Genomic DNA, 14,739 nt, shown 5'->3' with positions numbered 1-14,739 from the left:
GAATCAGATAAATATGCGAAAACATCGCTTTTATTCTGAAACATTCGAGTCGGAAGTTTTGCTGGCGGAAATCCAAATCGAGACATTACATTTTTATTCCCACACGAAAAACATATTAATTAAATAATTATACTATTTGCGATAGTTAAAAAGCCGAGCAACAGGTCAAATGACACAGTTTATCATGCTGGTACATTTGCATTCTTTCAAAATAATCCAAGCCTTCCTTTTGGATGTTTGGACTCGTTGAAACACTAAAAGTTATCTTGTCGCACCTATTAAAAAACCCGATAAAGACCTTCTTGAGCTTAGTATTGGCCTCAGACCCCCTGGTTCTTCAGTAAAAAATCCCCAGGTGGACACGCTAAGCAACCAGACAGTTAAGACAGTGAACGTTACACACTATTCAGAAGCTAACCAGTTAGCTCCAGATAGTTAATATTTGTGCCTGTGTTTGTTTGCTGAACAAAGAAAAACACATTTAAGCCAAACTCACTTTTGAATATCTTAAGTCTCCGCACACCTCCTCAAGAACCCGTCCCCGAGTCCGCTAAAACGAACACCATACGTCTTCAACGGTTTTAAAACAGCAAACGCCGATGTTAGCAAAACACAATCACAGATTTCTCTCGGGCTCAATGGCGTGTTGTTGTTACCATGGCAACGACGCTACACGCCCCCAACAACGTCCGGTTAAATCCCTTATTTTCACATTGGTTATTTATATTTAGCTTCATCTCATTAAAGTTACCAGTTGATAACAAACAAATTTGTAAAAGTTTCAAACAAGTGCACGATACAAAAACTTTATTTTACACTTGCAGTGGCTGTCCAGCAGATGGCGGAAAATAGTAATTTACTGTAGCCCTGCAACATGTGTCATGCATTCGCCAGCAGCATCAAAGGCCAACTGGATGACTTGGGAATGGAAGCACTAAAATGAAAAGTGGATTCAACTGACCTGAACCCAAGGTGAACGTGATGGTGATGATGCAATGCTCTTCTCATGTTAGCTTCTTTCCCACAATGCGGTAGGAGCTGGCATGGCCCATTACTCCCTCTCTGCAACAGCTGCAAGGATGCACTATCTCAACTATGTATGTGTGTGCATACCAATATGTGTGTGTGTGTGTGTGTGCATACATATATAAAAATACATATGTAAAAAGAGACAGATATCCCTTTAAGTTTTTCAGTCAAAATTAATTTGTAATGGTAGACACAGGCATAACATAACAACAAGCGAGAAGCACCTTTAAGCCCCTCTCTTTAATGCCATGGTCAGACTTGACTCTTTGTTCTTTTATGAATTATGGTGGGACAGTTTTAGGCTGTGTTGTCCCCCCTTGGTATGATTTACAACCCTCCTCTTCAAAGGCTGTTTTCAGCATCATTACAGTAATTCTTGTCTACAAAAATACATAAAACCATACAGCTTAATATATAATACAGGTATGTACATTTACCATGCTTTGAGGGTGAACACATCGTGATGTGTACCAGGAAGAAAGACATTTAAATTCATATGCAAAAGCACTGACAGCACACACATCAGGCAAAGATACTGCAAAAAAGAGCCCTGGCATTGTGTATTAATGCTTGCATGCACAAATGCACTAGAGTTTAACCGTCAGCACAGTAATAGCTGCGTCTATTACGCAGCGTAAATCCACTTTAGCCATATCTGACCATCTGATTGCATGTTATTTTGCCATTTGGTTGTTTTAGCCCAGGAAATGTACTATTTTTGTGCACAAAGTCAACAGCTGAAATGACTGATTTTTTCCACTAATTGCGGTTTTGTTTGACAAATTATCAATGGTTTGGCTTCTGTTGTAAAGTTTGGAAATAGTGACAGATGGCATCAGCTCTCAGTAACAATGTTAATTTCATGCAGACAGGAACACCATTCAATCTTTTTTCATTGTGAGCCAGTATGAATGAACAAAGGGGAGAAATGAAGTGTGAGTGCCATCCTCCTTGTTCATGTCCAAATTAGACTTTTAAAGGCAGTCCCTTTAATTAAACCTGTTAATTATGTGGACCTAATTTTACCATCCCTCGTTAAATCTGAATGAATCACCCTATACTTTGGGATGAATGTTTTTCGTGCAGCGCAGGTTTCCAAAATAACCTTGAATCCTCTCCAACAGTCTGGATATGTGAACTTCCAAACCCTGGCAGACTCCAGCTTATTTTCTGATAAAACTATGCCCTTCATGCGCCCCTCTATTACCATTTTTGGCTAAATAAAACATAAGCCCCAGTTTTATGGCTATTTTGGGGAGAACAACAGAATTGCAAACGCATGCGGGATAATAAGAAGAACCTGAAATTTTCAGAGTTGTTTGTTGCTGAGTCAGGCTTTGATATAATGCACTGACATAGACTTTACCACTCTATAGTTCTGATACTCATTTTGCAGTGGTTGCTTTACCGTGTAATCTCAGTCAAACTGATAAAATCTGCTGACTATATATGTTAGAAGACTCTGTTTCACCATGTCTTCCTGTCAAACCAACTCAAATCACTTGCGTGATGTTCATGAGTTTTTGTTTTGTTTTGTCATATTGAATCAGACATCAGGGGCTAGTAAGGCTGAAGAATTGGATTATGCAGTATGTTGAATAGAACAACCATGTACTTGTAATAACCATGGTGGTCTTTTTACTTTTCATCTTGCACCTTTCTTTGGATCAAAACTTCAATTTGTCCAATATTTTGACTTATGATTACATGCATGCAAAACTAATGACAGTCCCATCAGCCTCAGCTTTACTCTGTGTTTAGTGCCAATTAGCAAATTCTAACATGCTATATGCAACACTAAAATCTAAACATAGCAAGCATTATACTTGCTAAATATCTGCATGTAAGCTTTATCATTGTCGTAAAGTCAGCTCGCAGACATTAGCATTTAGGTCATAGTATGGCTGTGTCTACGGTCTCAGAGAGCTGCAAGCTCTTGTCCCAGATTTAAGAGGCTAACCTCTTCTGCTACTCTCGTTTTGTGAGCGCTGTATAAGAGCAGGTCAAGAACCATAGCAATCGTTGTCACATTGTGTGTGTGTGTGCATGCCTGCCCTGAATATACTTGTTTGCTCATTAGTGCGTGCACAAACCAGGCCATTGGAAAAAGTTACTGTACTCCCAAGCGTCCAGATTTCTGTTTTACTGCTGTATTGTAGTCACAACAAATGCAACTTGGGGTTTGGGGGTGATTTTACAACCCCTTCCACCTCTAGGTTCCTGTCTTTCATGTGCAGTTGGGTGTTGGGAGACCATTTTAAACGCCCCAATTAAACACACACACACACACACACACACACACACACACACACACACACACACACACACACACACACACACACACACACACACACACACACACACACACACACACACACACACACACACACACAGTGCAGTGTTCTTTTTCCAGACACAAATTCTGCTGTCACATTTTCTCTTGTCAAAGACTTTGTCCTTCAGACAAAGCGTCTGGAGACACTTTCTTAACAGATGTTTTAAAGCCTCTTAAAACCTTGAAACCAGCTTTTTATTGAAGATCAGGCTGAATCATTTGAGCACTTCTAAAATAGTACTTGTGTCCTTGAGAAATCTTTACCTCATATTCAAAGATTGAATGGGATATGTTATGATTACTGTCAAGTCATTTCACCAGAGTGATGGAAACATGAAGCATTATCTAACTCCTCATTGTCCTCATTTTTGGGCCAAACTCCACGCTGTTGAACTGACATCCTGCACAAACATTTTGCACCGTCCAGTCTGAGCTTCATGGACTACCTAGAACATAAATCAGTGAGAAACTGAGAACTGCTTTTGGCAAAGTCTGAGTCTGATGTCATTCGTCAGAGCGATCTTGATGGAGAATCCAGGGCATTGTTCCACAGCCTGGGCGGGAAGACCAGAGGCCCAGCAGAAAACTCATTTTAGTGTAGACCGCAGTCTGTCAGACCCCCTTCAGCTTGGATTCCTCTGACGCACTTCTGTATAAGGTTAACAAAAAAAGAAATAAAAAATCACATGTACTGAATAGCCGCTTCTGTGTCTTAAGTATCTGCATTACTAAGTCAACTAATGCCATGTGTGTGAGCCAGGGACAGCTGTGCACTTTTTCTAAGGAATATCTTGACGCATTTGGAGCAAATCCTGATCTTTGAAGAGTGTCGAAATCATCTCTAACTTGAACAAAGGTTGCAATTCATGAGGATGCGTATAGAAGCGAAATGTTTCAGGCTCAGGGATGCAGAGTCACAGAACCTTATTTCGCCTTGTCATGTCACATCTTTAAATTCTAATATATCTGAAGTATTGTTTTGTATCATATCAAACAGATACTGTCATTTGCACTATATAATACATGGATTTCACAAAGCAATGCAGGATGTATGGATCTTCACATTGATTTGTCTGGGTGTCAGCACATGCAAGTTAATTACATTTACAACCTACAAGACTGCTTCACTGTGTTTTTATAGGATGATATACCTCTCAGCCCTATTAGAACAACACCTGGTCTAAATATGGTGTGTAAGTCAGGTTGCAAATGTGTGAATGCAATACCTTTCCTCATTCAGGAAGTCTACACACAGGTGTATATAATGAGTTCAAGTATATAAATATGGTCATTTTGGTATTCCTACAGTCCAAAGTGGTGTCCTAAAAGAAGAGGGAATGGACAATGAAGGCCTAGAAGTATGTCAGTGATGCAGTATTGATACAGTTGTATTGAAACAACTTGTTTTTAAACCAAGTGGTCACAGACTGATCTTTTCCATGGCATGTGGACACAAAACCATTTAAAAGGCCTCCTCTCCTCTTTCTACCTTTGATGTGGTCTTTCTTGTTATTTTACAAAGCCGGGCCCTGTTCCTCACAAGGCCTTATATACTTCTAAGGGAAGCACATGTGGTCCGAGTAACTAATCATCTGTGGCTAGCCTGTGCACCAGGCTTATGTCCAATAAAATGAAACAAATTGCCAACTGCTGCACTGGTACAACCTGAGAGGAAGTGGACCCTAACTTCAGCTTTTTCAGGTACAATTAGGCTTTATTATGCATTATCCACTTTACTGACAGTTTTGCAGTAGTAGATTGTTGTTATTATCTTTAAGTATGTTGTGTTTTTTCACACAATTATGGATGTGTTTTGTTTTCCATTGTGACTCCAAAATGGATGCCTTTGCTGCCAAGTAAATGAAGTTCAATCTGACTTTTGACACTTGAAACAATGACTGTATTTATACTCGCTCTATATAAACTCTAATTCCTGGAGAACATCAATGGAAAAAAAAAAAACATTATTTAAAAGATCATTTGGGGAGTCTAGCTTCATGCTAAATGAAAGACTGAATCAACTAAATGCTTTTCACCTAAAATGCCCAGACTAATGATGGCTTCCTGGAACCTACTGAATCAGTGTCTTTGTTCACATGGATGACTTTGGATGGTAACCAGTAAAACAAAGTAGAGCCATGAGTGGTAAAGAAAGTCTTTATAGAGCAGAATACTGTAGCAAACAGCAATACTATTAACAGCACAAGGGAAGCAGACTTTTTATAGAATAGATTGCAGTCAGATAAATCCCTGCTTGTGTCTTGATATAATCTGAAAACTTGTATGGAAAGCTTGGACAGGTAATTGATTCCAGGTATGTGACCCTCCATGACCTTTGCGGTGGAATTTATCCAAGGACACCCTACAAATGTCCAGAGGGATTAGAGTGAAATTACCACCACTTTCCTGTTTCCACTGAGGAAAGGCTAGAGAGTCCTGTATCTATTTTACTGCTTTCCACAAACCTCTTTGGATTTCATGGTCAAGGGTTTGGGGATAGATTGGAATACCTCAGAAGGGTCACACAGGTCACATTCCCTTACTGGAGAGACCTGAAATGTTGAATCGCAATAAACAGATCGGGTCAGGTTGTCTTACTGCACTGCCTCAAAAGCACATCAATCTGTCACAAGTGATGAGTCAGTTTGACTTCTCACGGAAACATGCTCAAGTTACATAAACGTCTTTCTGTTTGGTTTAGGCTTAAAGTTAATCCAGGTGGCACTATGGCTATTTTTGCAACTGTGCCTAGACTGTTTTTCTTTTGAGTGTTTATCTATACGAAGAGGATTGACTGCCCAGATGTAAGTTTCCCCATTCCTACAGACTAGCACAATGCCTAATAAAGTAGAAATGTCTTGAAAATAGTGTCACGTTATCTCCTGCACATACCAACAACTATTGAACTACTGACATAAAATTTGGTCCAGATATAGCTTTGATGCTGTGGGCATGTTAGCATGCTGACATTAACATTTATCTCAAAGTACGGTTGACCCTTAAAGTGCGGCAGAGCAGAGCTGCTAGCATGGCTGTTGACTGCTAGTCTTGTTCTGTTGTAGTTTGCAGGTAAAGCTAATTGTCACAATTTTATATATATATATATATTTTTTTTTTTTTTTTTTTTTTTTACAATACCTTCAAATTGTAACCCAGTAATACCTAAAACAGATGAGTTAGATTCCACCACTTTTTAAAAATGCATGTGCGAAAGGGAACAGATGCATCACAATATCATGTCTATGTACAGTAACAAGAAATAACGGAAAACCCAACAGATAAGAATGCGTTCTTGGAAAACAGAGGCCTGCATGCATGTTATGTCATGTTAGAGACTTAATCATGTACAAACATCTGTAGCTGACCCATCCTTGAGGGTATTAACCTCTTTTATGGGTAACAATGGAATGTCTGGGAAAGAAAGAAATAAAAGCCCTATGATGTGTATCTGTTTAGTGTAAGATGATTTCCCTGAGAGTTGCACTGTAGCCTGTAAAGGAGGATGGAAACAATTACCTTCATCTGTTCACCAGATCTAGAGGGTAGCCTCTCATTTACATACATGTTCACTGTATGATTGTGTGTGCGTGTGTGTTAATGTGTGTGTTCCCCACAGATCCAGGGAGGAATCCTCCAGGGCCGCCTGGCTTCCTTCCCTTTCATCCCAGCCACAGTCCACAGACAGCCACATCCTTGCAAACACCACCCTTCCTGGTAAAGATGGTTAAGTCTACGAAACAAATCATCACCCTCTTTTCATGTGTCAGTTGCTGTCTGTTCTTCTATTCTGGTCTGTTTCTTCCATATATGCTATCTTTGAACATGTCACTTTTTCATCAACATGAATCATTCTCTCTCTGTCTCTCTCATTCACTGAGCACACACACACACACACACACACACACACACACACACACACACACACACACACACACACACACACACTCCACATCTGGTAACTTGTCACTCGTCACCACTAATAAATGATAATAGCAAAATCTCTGAGGGAAAAACAGACATTCATATTTCTGGAGTAGCTATATTAGGCTCATACTAAAACTGCATGTTGTCTATTTCCTGTTGGAAAAATAATGTTCAGTATTATGGAAATAGGCCTATTCTGCACAATGGCCACACAATGATACAGTAATACCTCTTATTAAATGGAATCATAACACGTAGTATGTGGTTTTTTTAGTAGAGCGGCATTAAATATCCCTCTGACTTTTACTAGACCAGTAACATAAAAGACTGGCTTTCAAAAACTTAGGTGATCTCAATAGCAAAGAGTTGCATATTTACAAGTAGCAACATTACATTCATTTTGAGTTGTGTTTTTGGCCACCAGATAAAAGCAATTTTAATATTCACTTTTTTATTATTTTTTTTTAGCTCTGATTTGGTGTCCACTATCTCGTGAAATATCTTGCTCTTCTTCATCTAGCTGCTAATTTCTCCCTGATGTTCACCAACTAGTCACTAGCATTGTCTGCCATGTGGGCCTGGGCGGTTAGCATACAGTTTGTTTTTAGATCTTTATTGCTGAAAACAGCTGTTGAAAATGAGGCGGATGAGAGCTGAGAGAGTGAACCAAAACAGTCAATTTGCGAGTCAGGAAACCAAAACAGTGAGCTGAAAGAGGCTTTAATGATCCAGAGAGAGGAGGGGGAGAGCTGAGCTTGGTAATAATTCTCTGTGGGTTCATCACCACAATTGACCTTTTACATAAAAATAGTCATGTGATCCACGCTTTAAAGCGTCATATACCATCATTTTATAATGAAGTGTATGGTATGGTTTTCAGTGGTTCTGTCGTCCTCTCTTTTCACAAATGTCTCATGATACAAAAAATAATAGTCACACTAACATTGTAATGCTTTTCTCATGTTAACTTGTTAGACAGTATACTTTTAAACATTTAAACACCTTAGAAAAGGTGACCAAGTGTGCAAGCACTCACTTCTTTCAGGTGACGCTTGAGAAATAAACATTTTTACACAAGCTCTCCACTTTCCCAACAAAATGTTAACCATCAACTCTGGCATGCAGGCTAACTCCAATTATTTTATATCCAAAAACCGCAAACTACTACTTTCCTTTGTTTCATTTTCTATTTCACTAAATGTACAAACCACAGAGACGGACTATAATTTTCCATGGATGCTGGTACCATCTTGAAGAAGGCACAGTTCACTTTTATTGCATGATATGCTGTATCCACAACTTATTTGGAGTGTTTTTTTTCCTGTCTGTGGTCAGGCACAGGCTAAAATTGTTTCTATGTAGTGCGGAGGGTTTTCTGTTCAGTCCTCAGGGTGTAGCCTACACCCCAAAACCAAAATTACAGAGTAGAGAGCTCAGACTGAGGGGGAGGGAATGTGCAGCTATGATGCAAATATCTGACCTTCAAAGGACAATTTAGATCCTTCAAAACATCTCAGATTCAGAAAAAAACTCACTTTCTTGTCACCATCTGCTTCAGGAAGAGAAAAAAAGGACTTAATGGAAGAACAAACAGCAAACAAGGAAAGAAATGTGTGTGTGCCTACATATTTGCTCACAGACCGCTTAAGCAGAACGGGGTTGCTGAAAGATGTCATGACTCACTCTGTCTGCTGAGTCTCAGTAAAACCATTACAGTTCAGACCTCGAAACCGACCCCCCACAGTAGCCCAGTCCTCACGCAGTTACACACATTCCCCCAATCCTCCAGACTCCACTATTTAGTGGCCAGTTTAGTGAGGTCTTAAAACCTCTCCACAGTGAAATGAAGTGACGAAAACTGTAACAGGGGCACAGACCTGCCACTGGGCCAGATGACTTGGAGTGAAAAAGAAGGAAAAATGGAAACAGAAATTAACATTAACACAAACAAACAAAAAAACTTTATAAAAGCTGCTAGTGACCATTAATGTTGACGAATTAAGGCATGTTCAGTGAGTTCCTTCGAGCAAAGATGAGCAAACACTGAAACCATGGTGATGATATGCAGCTCTGGGGTCGGCTACAGGCTCTCTTGGTGACCTTTGCACCCTCATTCAGCTGTGTGGAATGTTTGCAAGTGTTTGAGCATGTAGTGGCTGTGCAATCCATGCATGCACACACAAAATGCAAGCCTGTCTGGATTTGTGCTTATTTGCGATGGAGCATTATACAGACTCCCCTCAAATGCACATTCAGTATGAAATATATGGGAGGCAGTTACGTACTGACAGTGAATGTGTTTTACCTCTTCAATGTCACTACTTTCTTGATGTTAAAATTTAGAATGTAATAACGTTAACATATGAAATGCTGTTAAACATGCAGTCATTTTTGGCGGTATAAATTGCTGCTTTACTCACTCTCTTATTGTGCATCTAAGTTTATACCTTCACACTGCGGTCACCAAACTCTGTGAAACTAACCTGTAAAGGTCTCCAGTAAAAATGTAAATCTTATTATCTCTGTAATTTGAGACTTACAGTTAGAAAACCGCAGTTTGCATCCATGAACAATATCCTTATTCAGCTGCTTTACCGTAGCAGATGTACTTTATACTGCTAAATATTGCTCTCTGTGACCAGAATCCCAGAGGTTATAAAACTTTACTGCGAGCGTGTGTGTGTGTCTGTGAGTTCACAATATAGAGCGAGACTTGGATTTTGAAAGAAACATTTAAGAGGATGTGAGTGTGGAACAACATACTGAGTTGGTTGCTCATGAGACTGTGGGACAAGTTTCTGTGATCTGTGTAAAACTGTTTTTCTTTCGAGTGCAGATTCTCTGTCTGTAAAACACATGAGGGCTTTGGTGAGTCCAGCTTTTAATTCACAGGAACTTTTTATTGAAGTTTCTCTTTTTTTTTTTTTAGCTTGGTACTTCCAAATAATGGACTTTATGGAGTTGGTTTAGCTCACAGACTTTTTGGATTATATTACCTTATATAACTGAACCGTGCACTTTTGAACTAACCCTGTGGAAGATTGTTTTGCCCTCTTTTTCCTGATTGAGGTTCATTCATATGTGTATTTTTTTTGACTTAATAGAACAATAATGAAACAATGGTGGAAGATCTACAAGATAAATTGTAGTTTCCTCCACTTCAGTCCTCTGTCTCTCTCAGGTTTCTCTTTGCACCATTTTCCATCATTAAGCATGGAAACTCGTACGTTGTCATCACTGCAACCTTTGACCAATCAGCTCCTCTCCTGTGGTGTCTTTGATGAACCGTAAATATGGAGGCATGTTCAGTATATTACTGTAAAAAACAGCTCCTTCCTGTCTTCCTGCTGTTCTGGCTTTCCACCATGAGCTAAATGTGGAGAGTTCCAGTGAATTTGGTGTTTAGGGACTTTGGTCAGCCTGAGAAAACAGGAGGGACCAGACTGGAGAGACTGGAGACAAAATATTACAGTTAACCAGTTGTATATCTTTCATATTACACATGCAAGAAAGTTAAGACGAGGAGAATTGTGTCAGTCTATATAAAAGAAAACTTAATCTTTCAGTTTTCACTGGATGCTGACAATGCTGTCAGTTTTTGTTTTTACAGTCTTTCCCCTTTCTGATTGTTAATCAATGAATTGTCTTTTTTATTAATCCATAAGTCTATAAAATGTTGAATGCAAATTCAAATTGCTTGTTTTGTCCAACCAAAACTCCAAAACCACAGAATTATTGGCATTTTTGCATGATAAGTCAACTTATTAATGATGAAACTTGTTGCTTATGTATTTTCTGTTGATCCACACATCCACCATCAGAGTACAATGGGACAAGAATCAGACAAGCAAAAAACCCCCAAAACGTAGACTGTTCCTTTCAAGGCAGACAAGCTATGAAGCTGGTGCCTCTTCAGGGTCGACAGCACACACAAATATACACACATGTCATTATCATACTGTAGCTTGTCTGTGCTGGAAAGCAGATGTTCCAATGAGAGCTCGTCCTTCATGGTAAATCATCTGTGGACACCCCATCAACGCATTTCATTCCAGCACGCACAAACACCAACACATTCACAACACTTGCACTGTACAGTTCATCATAAATCACAAGCACTTGGACCAAGAACTGAAGGCAGCACAAACAGGATGTTTTTCAGCCAACATCAAAATCTGTTTAGTTCAATGTTCAGTTATTTTAAGGTCAACAGCGATTGAGGAATTTTCTGTCATACATGACTGTATGCCCTCATGTATGTGTGAGCAGGCATGTCCAAACCTGCCTGTATAAAGTCAGAAAAGCAAATTGGAGAGGCAGAAAAAGGATTTTTTTTTTTCTGAGCTCTTTCAAACAAAGGAAATAGATTTAAGGGATTTTGTGGGAGGTTGAAGGAGTTTTCACAAAGAAAAAAGAAAGACACACACACACACACACACACACACACACACACACACACACACACACACACACACACACACACACACACACACACACACACAGTTCACTATCTTTTGTTCTGAGCTATTTGACTTGCTAAATTGGCCTCTTTAATCCTTTGAGATGTTGGCAGATTCAGACAAATTTTGGTTAAGCTCTTTATTGGCATCTACGTAAGAAAAACAGGTGTGCTGGATCTAGGCTCATACATAATGACAGATATTGTCCCCCCCCCCCACACACACACACGCACACACATTTCTGAAAAGCACTTCTTCTTTCTGCATTCCTTCAGTGGAAATTAATTATAACCCAGGAGTGGAAAAAATGTGACATAAGGAGGAAAGAAGAGGAAGAGGAAGACACGAGGTGATGAGGGGTAAACGTGGAAAAGAAGAATCTGAAAGGGGGAGAGGTGGTGGAGGGGTAGATGATGGAGCACAGGAGGAGAGTAGAGTTCAGAGATTTTATGTTATGCCTGAGGATCCACTGCGCTCACCTGCTTAAAAACTGGTGCAACACAACCAGACACACACATTTGCACACATTACACTCTCTGTGGTCTGCATCGCCCAGGCAAACATCATCAAACCTCAAGCTGCTGGCAAGAAAAAAACATGGCTGATAAACAACATCCTCCGGTGTGACATGGAGGTGATCACCCAGGTGATGCAGGAAGAACGCCAGGATCTGGTACCAAGTGGGCCAGGCTCCAAAGTGAGAAGAACAGGCTGTTGCTGGACCACAATGATTTAAAAGACCAGAGCCGAGCAGTCCCAATCTGACCTGAAGAACACAAAAGATCATAAGGAATTTGTTATAGTCATAGCTGGATGAGAGGCAAGAGAAAGAAAGAAACTGCAGCCAGAGATGAGCTGAAGGAGGGTGGTGCTGTTGAAGGAGGAGCTGCTGGCTCTGTATGACACCGTTGAGATCCTGGTGGAGACGATAAAGGAGCCGGAGCTCACCCTGGAGGATGAGAAGCAAGAGCAGGGGGCCACCAATATAGATTTGCTGGAGGCTGAGGAGTAGAAGCAGGAGGTGCTGCAGCAGCAGCAGGCTGAAGTCATCTGCAGCTGGGAGGACGTGACATCTGGAGAAGAGCTCAAGAAAACTTCCAGAAGGCCTTCAGCATGGAAGAGATTCACTAATGCGTTCACAAGGGGATCAAAGAAAGACGGAGGAGTTGCCTCAGCAGACGGATCTCTGCAGCTGCGAACTCCGGGGAATCTCCCAGAGGCCTTCAGCGTGGGGTCGATTTGTGAAATCACTTATCTTCCCAGTATGCCATCCAACTGTCAGAACAGTGTAACAAGATATTATTCAGTATGAATATGAATGAATTGTATGAATTTTAGAGGGGCAATTCCAGTTGACATATGAGGTTTAAAGGGACATTACCACGGTTTTGTCTAATGTATCCTACTCATGTCATTTCTGGACATTTTATTGTTCTAGGCTATAGCCACTGCTGCCTCTGATAATATTTTTTAATCATTTCGATATTTACTTTCATACAACTTCACTCAGTGTCAGTTGGTACCTTCAAATGCACATCATTGCCTCTGTTATGCATCTTATCCTGGTTCATCATCATGGTGACAACAATAACCACACTTGTTATGGAACAATCATGGCTCCCAACCTCCAACGTACATGGACTTTGTTACTCTCTAATAGCCCGGAGGGTTCAAAAGAACAATCAACAAGTGAAATGCCAGTGAGGTGTGCCTGCTAGAGGAGTGTCATTCCCAGCAGTCTATGGTTGTGCCCCTCCTCCTCCTTGTGAGGTGTAGCAAGCTGATTCATTTTTCAGGCAAAAAAGATACAGTTCTGAACAGGACAGATGGCGTCTCAATGCCCTCCTCTGTTAAGTGAGGACTGCTCCACGTTGACATAGATGGCCTCCTTGAGGCCTCTTTCAAACCACCTGTCTTCTCTGTCTGGGATATATAGCTCATGATCATTAAAGCCATGTTTCTGAGAGGTTTGCTCGCCTTTGTTAAGACATGCGTGGCCTGAGCAGCTGTTTTGTTTCCTCTATAAATAGGTCCTTGCACCCCTCACTACACTTGACCACATATAAAACATTCCTCCTGAGACATTTGGGAGTTTTTGACCATTGGATGGACCAAAAACTGCCTTTGTGTTTTCATAGGTTGGAAAATACTGGGATGTTCAAACCCCTCAGAACTTTTCAGAAACCCTTTTCCCTTGATTGTCTACATATGTATTTTGTATGTGTTTTGGTGAATGCCCACTCTGGAAAACCACAATGTTTCAGTGTTTGTTTGATGTGATTACGCATCATCTCTCTAGCCTCACAATGTGCTAATAAAGTCTCAGCCCGATTGAAAGATATGTATCACTCCCACGTCACACTATTTAATAGTCCTGTTATTTCAGTATACACTCTTAACACCTCCTAGTGTTTGTTATTTAAGTTCTGGTATTTGAAAATGGTCTTAAGAAGTATCGAGCAAACCACAACTGCGAACATATTGTGTTATGAAGCACACTTACTGTACCATCCTGAGCAATATGTCACCCTTATCCTGCACTCTGCTCAGAGGTCTGTTTGTGCTCAGCTGAGATCTGGCATTCTGCCTTTGGCTGTGGAAGCTCTTCCATTCAGTCCCAGATGAGGACAGCAAGCGTTGCTGGTGTGATATGGATGTCTGTTTGACATGATGAATGTACATTACAGTACACATTTACATAGGCATTCTAAATAGCTTAATCTTTGTTAAATGTCTACCATCAATATATGAGAGAGCTGTATGTTTGTTTAACGTGGCTGACACATGTAGGATAGAGCTCCATGTACTGGGTTGCTTTCTCTATGTTTTTCCTGCCATGTAAGCTGGGCCCCTTTAGGTGTAGAACCAAAAATATTCATTTATTCACTTGGATCAGTTCCAGTCTGTGGACCTGCTCAGGCCACTTCCATCTTCTTTCCAGTGCGACACCTTCATTCCAGAGGTGTCATTTGTCATTTTTTCTTTCCTCTC

Source organism: Chaetodon trifascialis, chromosome 22 (assembly GCF_039877785.1).
Source record: "Chaetodon trifascialis isolate fChaTrf1 chromosome 22, fChaTrf1.hap1, whole genome shotgun sequence".
Taxonomy (NCBI): domain Eukaryota; kingdom Metazoa; phylum Chordata; class Actinopteri; order Chaetodontiformes; family Chaetodontidae; genus Chaetodon; species Chaetodon trifascialis.
The sequence above is the reverse complement of the archived record's forward strand: the minus strand, read 5'-3'. Positions refer to the sequence as shown.